The sequence below is a fragment of the Mirounga leonina genome, unplaced genomic scaffold (assembly GCF_011800145.1).
Source record: "Mirounga leonina isolate KUSES-001 unplaced genomic scaffold, KU_Mleo_1.0 Mir_168, whole genome shotgun sequence".
NCBI classification, from domain to species: domain Eukaryota; kingdom Metazoa; phylum Chordata; class Mammalia; order Carnivora; family Phocidae; genus Mirounga; species Mirounga leonina.
In genome coordinates, this window is record NW_023270426.1 from 64,567,305 (window position 1) to 64,577,584 (window position 10,280).

The following is a 10,280-nucleotide window of genomic DNA, read 5'->3' on the forward strand; positions in this document are numbered from 1 at the left end:
TTCTTTCTTTCTTTCTTCTTTCTTTCTTTCTTTCTTCTTTCTTTTTTCTTTAGAGAGAGAGAGAGTGGGGAGAGCCAGGGGGAGAGGGATAGAGAGAATCTCAAGCAGGCTCTACGCTCAGCATGAAGCCTGATGCGGGGCTCAATCTCACGACCTTGAGATCATGACCTAAGCCAAAATTAAGAGCTGGTCACTTAACCAGCTGAGCCACCCAGCCACCCCTGGAATAATCTGTATATGTCTGTTAGGTCATCTGGTCTAACATAAAATTTAAGTTTAATGTTTCCTTATTGGTTTTCTGCCTGGATGATCTATTCAATGTTGAATGTGGGTATTAAAGTCTCCTGCTGGGTGGATTAGTCGGTTGAGCATCTGCCTTCAGCTTGGGTCATGAGTCCTGCATTGGGCTCCCTGCTCAGTGGGGAGTCTGCTTGTCCCTCCCCCTCTGCCCCTCCCCCCACTCATGCCCTCTCTCTCCCTCTCTCTCTCTTTCCCTCTCAAATCAATAAATAAAATCTTTTTAAAAACTCTCCTTCTATTATTGTATTGTCATTTCTCTTCAAATCTTTTAATATTTGCTATATATATTTAGGAGCTCCTATTTTGCATGCATATATATTATGTATGAATGTTATATCCTCTTGATGAATTGACCCCTTTTTTGTTATATAATGACTTTCTTTGTCTCTTGTTACATTCTTTGGCTTAGAGTCTATTTTGCCCGTTATTAGTATAGCTACCCCTGAATTCTTCTGATTTCCATTTACATGAATGTCTTTTTCTATACCTTCATTTTTAGTCTATGTAGTATTCTTACAATTGAAGTGATTCTCTTGTACATAGCATATAGTTGTTTTTTATCCATTTAGGGACTTGTGTCTTTTGATTGAAGAATTTAGTCCATTTGCATTTGAACTCATTATCGATAAGTATGGACTTACTATTGCCATTTTGTTAGTTGTTTTCTGGCTGTTTTATTATTCTTTGTTCCTTTTTTCATCTCTGTTCTCTTCTGTGATTTGATGATTTTCTTTTCTTTTCTACAGTGGTGTGATTTGATTCCTTTCTCTTTTGTGTATCTACTATAGTTTTTTGCTTTGTGGTTACCGTGAGCCTTATATAAAACGTCTTAATTTATAGCTGTTTATTTTAAACTAATAATTTAACTTCAAATGTACATAAAAACTCTGTTTTTACACTGCTCCCACACACATTTTATGTTATTGATGTTACAATTTACATTTTTACACTGTGTATTCATTAACAGATTGTTATAGCTATTTTTAACCCTTGTATCTTTTAACATTTATACTAAAATTATACATGATTTACCAACATTTTAATATTACAGTATTCTAATTTTAACTATATATGTTTACCTTTACTGGTGAGTTTTATCCTTCCATGTTTTCCTATTACTATTAAATATCCTTCAAATCCAGATTTTTTTTTATTTGTATTTTCATTTTGATAATATTCTGAGAAAATTCACTTAAGCATATTTTGGATCCCCTGGAAACCCACTTTATCACAGAATGCTGTAGTGACCTTTCAGTGCCCTCATTTAAATTTGTGTTTGTGATTAATTCACACCAAGTGAAAGCCAAATGATGTTAGTTTCCCTACTGTAGAAATAGAGGTTTTGCAGTACTTTAAATGGAGTTGTATTCCTTGACCTTTGTTTCCAAGTATGTATTGCCTACATTAGTCCTTTGAGATAAACTCTCCCTGACACTGACTTTCTTGGGGTCTCAGTGGCAGTACTCAGGGGTCTTTGGAAAAGTGCATTGGGGAAGTAGAGGGAAACTCTGCCCTTCCTCCCCTTTATTCCGCATGTCCTGCCTTGTCTTCAACAAACCAGCTCTTCTTTTCTATTTTGTACATCAATCTCCTTTGTAATAAGCTTGGTGACCAATGGGTTCATTATCTCAAAACAAGTTTTTTAATCACTGGCCTAGACCACTACAGTTCTAGATGAGAATTTAAAATATTATGAGAATGTGTAATAAAAACAATTGGCTAAAGATTGACTATAGCCTTATTTTCTGAAGCAAAATATGAGAAACTGGATCAAATTCAGAACCATAGGTATAAGCAAGTTTCCATTTAAAGTGAAGCAAAACACATTTCAGTTATAGTACATGGAGTATTTCAATGGGATACTTTATTTCTCTCATGTTACGGAGAATGTTGTCAAAGACTCCAGGGTCCCATGTGATTCAGAGGCAGAGCCAAGACTAGAACCCAAATGCCTGATTCTGGTTCCAGCACTCTTTCCATTAATCTGCATCCTCCTCACACCCTTTTGTCTCAAAATTATCTTGCTGAGGAAGACTTAAAGTTTCTGGAGGAAAAATATGTTTTTTTCTGGAGAGTTTCAAGGCATCTATGATAAGAAACAAAATGTCTTAGGGCGCCTGGGTGGCTTAGTTGATTAAGGGACTGACTCTTGATTTTGGCTCAGGTCATGATCTCAGGGTTGTGAGATCAAGCCCCACATTGGGCTCTGTGCTCAGCGGGGAGTCTGCTTGAGATTCTCTCCCTTTTCCTCTCCCTCTGACCATCCCCCCACTCTTGCACTTTCTCCTTCCCTCAAATAAATAAATAAATCTTAAAAAAAAAAAGAAACAAAGTATCTTTTGAATCAGAGAAGACATATTTGCAAATCTCTAAATATTAGTTTTGTTTGGTCACAGCTTATTCTTTAATACTCTTTCTTCTTTTTGCTGAAGCAAATGCCTTGGGTATAAGAAAAGCTTTTAAAACATCTTATTTCCTTCGTGAGATCCTTTGGAGTTAATAGGTACCACTTATGTGACAGGTACTGTTCCAAAGAAATCACTATAATTTTGCTATTTCTGGAGGCTGACTTCCTTGCTGTCTTCCTAATGTTTCCTAAGCTCTAATCTGAAATACACTGATACCCTTATTTGATATGTACAGTCCTCTGTGCCTTGCTCCTTGTAGTGTGTTCTCTTTCATCCACTTGTCTGGAAAAGTTATAATGGAGTCCAGTCGGTGTGCTTCAAGCTTTCTCATAAAACTCACATTTTGGAGTTTTACTCTGACTGGGACCAAGATCAGGGATAACCAGGTTGGCTAGAAAACTATAGTTTTATTTTTGTTTGTTCTTTCACTTCACAAAAACTCTAGAAATTCTTCCTTTTTACAGTCTTTCAAATTTAAGATTAGCTATTTCTGTATCGAAAATTTTCATCATTTACTTCTAATTGCCTTGTTCTGTTCCTCTCTCCTTTTTTCCCCTCCTTCCTTCAAAACATTCATTGACATTGCTTTGTGTCAAACAGTATATGATTTTAACTATGGCCAAATGTTTACTGGTTAGATATATGAATAATTTTTTCTATATGTAACCATCTGTGTCTATATTATACTAAACGTAAATTCATACTGATGTTTCCAATTCTAGTCCATTACCACATGGGCTCATTCCAGTCTCCTCCTCTTGTTTATTTGTAACCTCCTACTCCAATAATGAGAAACCTGGCTCCCACCAACTGCCATACAGTTTAAAAAAAATTTTTTTTTAAAGATTTTATTTATTTTTTAGAGAGCGAGCGAGAGAGAAACAGCATGAGAGGGAAGAGGGTCAGAGGGAGAAGCAGGCTCCCCGCTGAGCCGGGATCCCGATGCGGGACTCGATCCTGTGACTCCAGGATCATGACCTGAGCCGAAGACAGACGCTTAACCATCTGAGCCACCCAGGCGCCCCCAGTTTTAAAAATTTTACCGTTATATATTGTAGTATCAGAATTGTTAACATATACTTACCCCAGGGGAGAGAACTTTGTCAGCATGAGTTCAGTACTTATGCCAGTTTTTGTTTGTTTTGTTTTGTTTTGTTTTGCCTTTAGTCTTATAGAATCTACCCATTTCCAGTTATTTAGGTCAGCACCTTTGCCCCTGTTTCCTTCTGTAGTTTCAGATTTTGTAATTTAGCTTCAGATACCACCTTTTGTCTCTTTTGCTGAATGAAGCTTTGACTATTGAGTATAGAAGAAACAGAGCCATTTATAAATGTCCTGCTAGGTTTTTTCTTTTCTGGCTTTTTCTTTCTAGAGTTACCTATTTGGGTTTATATCTATTTATTCAAGTTTTCCAAATCTTGATGACTAGACTTCCAGTTTCAGACATCACCCATGGTTATTGATATCACCCGAATTGAAATTATTCTTTTTGGTTCTCCTGTGTATGATTTGATATTCATATACACTGGACTTCATTTTATTTTCAAAAATGTTTCTCTGAATTGTCACAGTCAATTTGCACCCTTTCCCTAACTTCTAGAAAGTTAACAATTATACCCCCATGGAGGCAAATACAGACTTACTGGGCTCATGTCTCTCATGTAGGTCACTGATAAAAATAAATAACTTGGTGAATTTTCTCTTGAGGCAGAAAGTAGGTTACTGTGGTCCCATGGAGAATATCTTCTCATTTTACTGTGATACATTGTTGCTTCTAGACAGTGATCATGTGAGTCCTTTCTGAAGCTCTGGCATTCATTTTTTTTCTGAACACAGTACAGCTAAGTGCAACATATGACAGTCATGTTTGAAGCTTTATTTTATTTTAATTTTAGTATATGTATATATGAGGAGTCCCAAGAGGTTAAATCTAAAGCTGCATTTCACTGTCCTGTGCTAACTGATAACAGCCAGGGTTGTTGTCTTCCAAAAATATTTAAACACAGATGCACATACAGAGGGTTTTAAAAATACTTTCATGCTGTATATATTATTCTGAAATTTTCTTTTACCACTTAAAATTACATCATAACATCTCTCTGGTTAATAGTTATATGTCATATTCTTTAATAGCTTCATAATATTCTACAGTATGAATATACTATAATTTGTTTAATCATTACCCTATTGATGGACATTAAGGTTGCTTCTAATTTTTCACCACTAAAAATACTGTTTTACAACATTACAATTTTGTAATGAGAACTCTTATGAATATATCTTTTCAGTCTGGTTCTTTTATTGCTGTAGGATAGATTCCCCAAAGTATAATTGCTGGGTCAAGGTGTATATGCATTTCTTATTGCACATTACTTTGCAAAAGGTTTTAACAATTCACACTTCCATCAGCAATATGTCCATTTTCCTGCATCCTTGTGAACACTGGATGTTTTTACTTTTTAAAATGTAGGTTAAACTAATGTTTAAAAAAGAGTCTCATGTTAAAAAAGAGTATCATGTTTTAATTTCTATTCCTTTTTTTTTCACTGATAAGGTCAATGCCTTTTTTCCCCCACTTTGGTTTGTTTGTTTCAGTTTTATGGTCATTTGGATTTCCTTTCCTGAGATTATCCGGCTCATAGCCTTTGCTTATTCTTATTTTGAGTTGTTTGTTTTTTTCTTTTCAATTTGTACTTCTTTATATTTTAGAACTAGCAATCTTACATTTGTATTTTTTTAAATAAACTTCTAATTTTAGAACAGCTTTAGATTTGCAGAACAATTGTGAATATAGTACAGAAATTTCCTGTATTACCCTCATCCTTCCTGCCCCATTTCCCTTGTTATTAACATTCTACATTAGTATGGTATATTTGTTACAGTTAATTAACCAACACATACCTTGTTATTAACTGAAGCCCATATTTTATTCAGATATGCTTAGTTATTTTTTCTAATGTCCCTTTTCTATTCTAGGATACCATGCAGGATACACATTACATTTAATTGTCATGTCGCTTTAAGCTCTTCTGTGCTGTGAAAGTTTCTCAGACAGTTCTAGTTTTTAATGACCTTGACATTTTTGAGGAGTACTGTTCAGGTATTTTGTAGACTGACCCTCAGGTGGGATTTATCTCTTTTTCTCATGATTAGATGGAGTTAATGCTATTTGAGAAGAAGATAACAGAGGTAAAGTGCCATTTTTCTTCAAGTTTTTGTTTTAATCCCTGTTAGTTAACAGAGCGTAATATTAGCTTCAGGTGTAGAGTTTAGTGATGTATCATTTACATACAACACCTCGGGCTCATCACAACAAGTGCCCACCTTAAACCCCATCCCCTATTTCACCCATCCTCCCACCCACCTCCCCTTGGTAACCATCAGTTTGTTCTACATGGTTAATGAAGTGCCATGTTCATTGCATCATTTCACGGGTACATTCCAGCAACACGACTTGTTATTGGTGATCACCTTAATCACTTGGCTGCGGTAGTGTTGTGTTTCTCCACTATCAAGTTACTCTCCCCTTGCCACCCCCATTTTCCATACAACTGTACTAGGGAAGGAAGTTACTGTGTGCAGCCCAAACATTCAAGGAGTGGAGAGTTATGCTCCACTTCATATGAGGATGCAGTATCTATGTAAATTATTTGTAATTCTGCAAGAGGCATTTGTCTCTTTCCTTCCATTTATTTATTTATTCATACTTGGTCATTGTGCTTTTTAAAATTTTTTTATTTTTAGTACTTCTTTACTGGTACTACAAGATGTTCCAGATTCATCTGGTATATTTCCTGCCCCAGTCCTAGAATCAGCCACTTCTCTAAGGGACCCTGGTTCCTTTTACAGGACAATAATATTAGAAAATAACATCTGGGCATTAGGTATGCTGTTGCTATGGGATCAGCTGAGAGAGCAAGGAAATGTATGTGTATATAGGTATATGAATAATTTTTTCTATATGTAACTATCTGTGTCTATATTATACTAAACGTAAATTCATACTGATGTTTCCAATTCTAGTCCATTACCACATGGGCTCATTCCAGTCTCCTCCTCTTGTTTATTTGTAACCTCCTACTCCAATAATGAGAAACCTGGCTCCCACCAACTGCCATACGGTTTTAAAAATTTTACCGTTATATATTGTAGTATCAGAATTGTTAACATGTACTTACCCCAGGGGAGAGAACATTGCCAGCATGAGTTCAGTACTTATGCCAGTTTTTGTTTGTTTTGTTTTGTTTTGCCTTTAGTCTTATAGAATCTACCCATTTCCAGTTATTTAGGTCAGCACCTTTGCCCCTGTTTCCTTCTGTAGTTTCAGATATTTGTAATTTAGTTAGATTGTTTTGCTACATTCTCTATTCCATCCTAAGATCTCTGACCTCCTAAATAATGTTTAAAATTTGTGTACATTGAGGTTCACTCTTTGCTATAAAAGGCTATGGGTGTTGACAAATTCATAGTGTCATATGTCCACCATTACAGTAACATATAGAATAGTTTTAATGCCAAAAATATCTCTGGTGCTTATTTAACATTTATTAACCCTTTCTCCCTTCATAACCACTGATCTTTTTACCATCTCACTAGTTTTTTGTTTTACAGAATGTGACACAATTGGAATATAATTAGATACTGAACACAGAGCCCTTTCAGACTGATTTCTTTAGCAATATGTACTTAGGATTGATACATACGGTTTTATAGTTATAGTTTTAGTTTTATAAATAATATATTTTTAAAATCACTTAATATTTCATTATATGGTTTACTTATATGATAAGTTTACTTATCCATGTACTTATTGGAGAATTTCTTGGTGACTTCCAGTTTTTGATGATTATGAATACAGCTGTATAAACATTAAGGTGCAGGTCTTTGTGTGAATATAAGTTTACATTTAGGTAAACCTAGGAGTACTATTGGATCATATGGTAAAACTAGACTTAGCTTTGTAAGAAGTTGCCAAAATGTCTTCCAAAGTCACTATAACCACTACTGAATGAGAATTGTGTTGCTTTGCATCCTTGTCAGCAAGTGGTATTGTCAGTGTTTTGGATTTTTTTTTAATACTAACAGCAGCTTTATTCATAACTGTCCAAATGTGGAAGCACCTGAGATATCCTTCAATAGGTACAAAGATACATAAAATGGGGTACATTCAGGCAATGGAATGTTATTCAGGAATAAAAAGAAATGAGCTATCAAGCTATGAGAAGACATAGGGAAGAATCTTAAATGCAATATTACTAACTGAAAGAAGCTATATAAAAAAGTTACACACTATATAATTCCAATTATTTTGTCTGAAGAAGACAAAACTATGGAGATGGGAGAAAGATCAATGGGTTGCCAAGGGTTAGGGTGAAGAAGGAAAAAAACCCAGGTGTTTGTCATCCCAGTATTCCCCTGCTGGATTCTCGTAGAACTCTGGGATCCCATGAGATCTGGCTTCCTTTGGGAAGAATGGCTGTGGCAGCAGAGCCTTTGGCCTGATTCCATCATTTTTGAGTGCTCCTCACACTCAGCTTGAGTTTTTTTGGGTTTTAACCATTCTGATAGGTATGCAGAGGCATCTCATTTTTGTGTTAATTTGCAATTCCCTAATGACAAAGGATGTTGAGTATATTTCATACATTTATTTGCCATTTTGGGTGAGGTGTCTTTTCAAAATTGCCCATTTTTTATCTTGTCTGATTGCACTAGTTAAGACTTCTAGTATACTGATGACTAGGAGTGGTGAAAGGGGGCATTCTCATCTTATTCTGGATTTAAAGGAGAAAAAAATCCATTTTCTTTCCAGTAAGTATGATGTTAATTGTAGGTATTTTATAGAGGTTATTTATCAGTTTGAGGAATTTCCCTTCTATCTCTAGTTTTCTGCTTGTCATGGATTTTGCAAATATCACCATTCTATAATTCGTCTTTACATTTTGTTCTCTCTCTTTTTATATACATTTTACACTTGTTTCCCCAACATTTTCATATATGAAGTCTCAGATAAACCATGAGCTTCTTTGTATCACTTGCTTCTTCCATTCTTCCTTTATTTTTCTCTCTAATGTGTAAGACTTCTACATGGTCAAGCTTATAGACTTAGAATTTTTCTGGGCTAAATTTCTAGGGATTACCACTTCCTAGTTTTTTGAACCTGGAAAAGTTCTTTTACCTCTCTGAGCCTCAATTTCCTTTTCCAAAAAAGTTGGCGTATTTTTCCTTCCTCATATTTATAAGTGCTGAACAAGTGATTGCTACTATCTTTTTCTTTTATGGAAAAAGTTACTGTATTTTTTTCTTTCTGGAAAGCATTGGCATCACACTCTCCAGCTGTGTGACATATCTGAGGAACAAAAGTGACCAGAATATAGTTCCATTTATGCAGCTGCTTTCCTCTGTGAGCAGAGAAATATCTTGGTCATATTTTTGGTCCAGCCATGTTATCACTGTTATAAATAAGTAATCTCTTTTTAATGATTAACCTTGACCTGAATAATAAAAGTGGTGTTAATTTTTGTTGCAGGGAAACTTGATGGAGACAAACTTTCACACACATGAATAAAATGCTGGGGTTATAACCTGGAAAGTTGAGCGCTTAAATGCTTTACAACAATTATAAGTCAACGCAAGGAATGTTATTAAGTTACTAGTATGTAAAATTCTTAGTATACTATTATTTCATAACGGCATTCAAGTGGGCCTTGTATGTCCTACACACACAGGTGGTAGGGGTCAGAAGTTGATGACTTCTGTCCTTTGTCATAGTAGTTATTTTGTATATCTCAGATTTACATCACAAATTAGGAACGACTTGGCTAGAAATAACTAAAATTCTGCTGGGAAGAGGATTTAACTGGGAATGTGCTCTTGGAATTTCTGAATTTGAAGAAGTATGATTGCTGAAAGCATACCAAATGTTTGAAAAATAGTATTTGCCAACCATATAAAACCAGGATTAGTTGTGGACTAGAAGTTGAGCCATTGGTGTGATGGGAGCCCATTGTTTCCCTTGTTTTAATTGCTTATCCTTTTTTGATTTTTCCAGATATAAAACAGTAATCATATTTTCCATTATTTAGCTCACAGAATGTTAGAAGAGAATAGGATAATGTGGGCCTAAGATTCTTCATTTGTTTTCCATCACTTACAGGCTGAAATCCAAATTGCTTAGCAATATCATAGTGGTTAAAAACATAGGTTTTGGAATTAGATAGAGGTTGTAAGCCCAGATTCTGACTTTGCCACAAATGGCCATGTTCTTGGGCAGTTTACTTGAATGTTCTAAGCTTTAGTTTCCTCATCTATGAAATGCAGATAATAATAGTCCCTTCCTCCTAAAGGATGGAATGAGAATTAAACTGGGTAATGTTTATACAGTAGAAGCACAGGGTTTGGTACATTTTATGTGTTCAGTACACAGTAGCTGCTGGTATCCATATTACCATGGCATGTAAGGCCTTTGCTAGCTGGTTTTTTCAACTTCATCTGCCATCATTAACCCCCTAAATTCACCCCATTTATCCTGAAAACACTCCTCTATTATTACATACCTTCCTGACTTTTCTCCAC

At 35.3% G+C, this 10,280-nt stretch overlaps 1 long non-coding RNA gene across 1 annotated transcript in view; it reads left to right on the forward strand.

The window, feature by feature from the left end:
• Window positions 1-5,897, forward strand: part of LOC118017024 — a 102,499-nt gene extending 96,602 nt beyond the window's left edge. Inside the window, exon 3 of the long non-coding RNA XR_004681016.1 lies at window positions 5,862-5,897. This is a non-coding gene — a long non-coding RNA (uncharacterized LOC118017024). The remainder of the gene's footprint in view (window positions 1-5,861) is intronic.
• The last annotated feature ends 4,383 nt before the right edge of the window (window positions 5,898-10,280 follow it).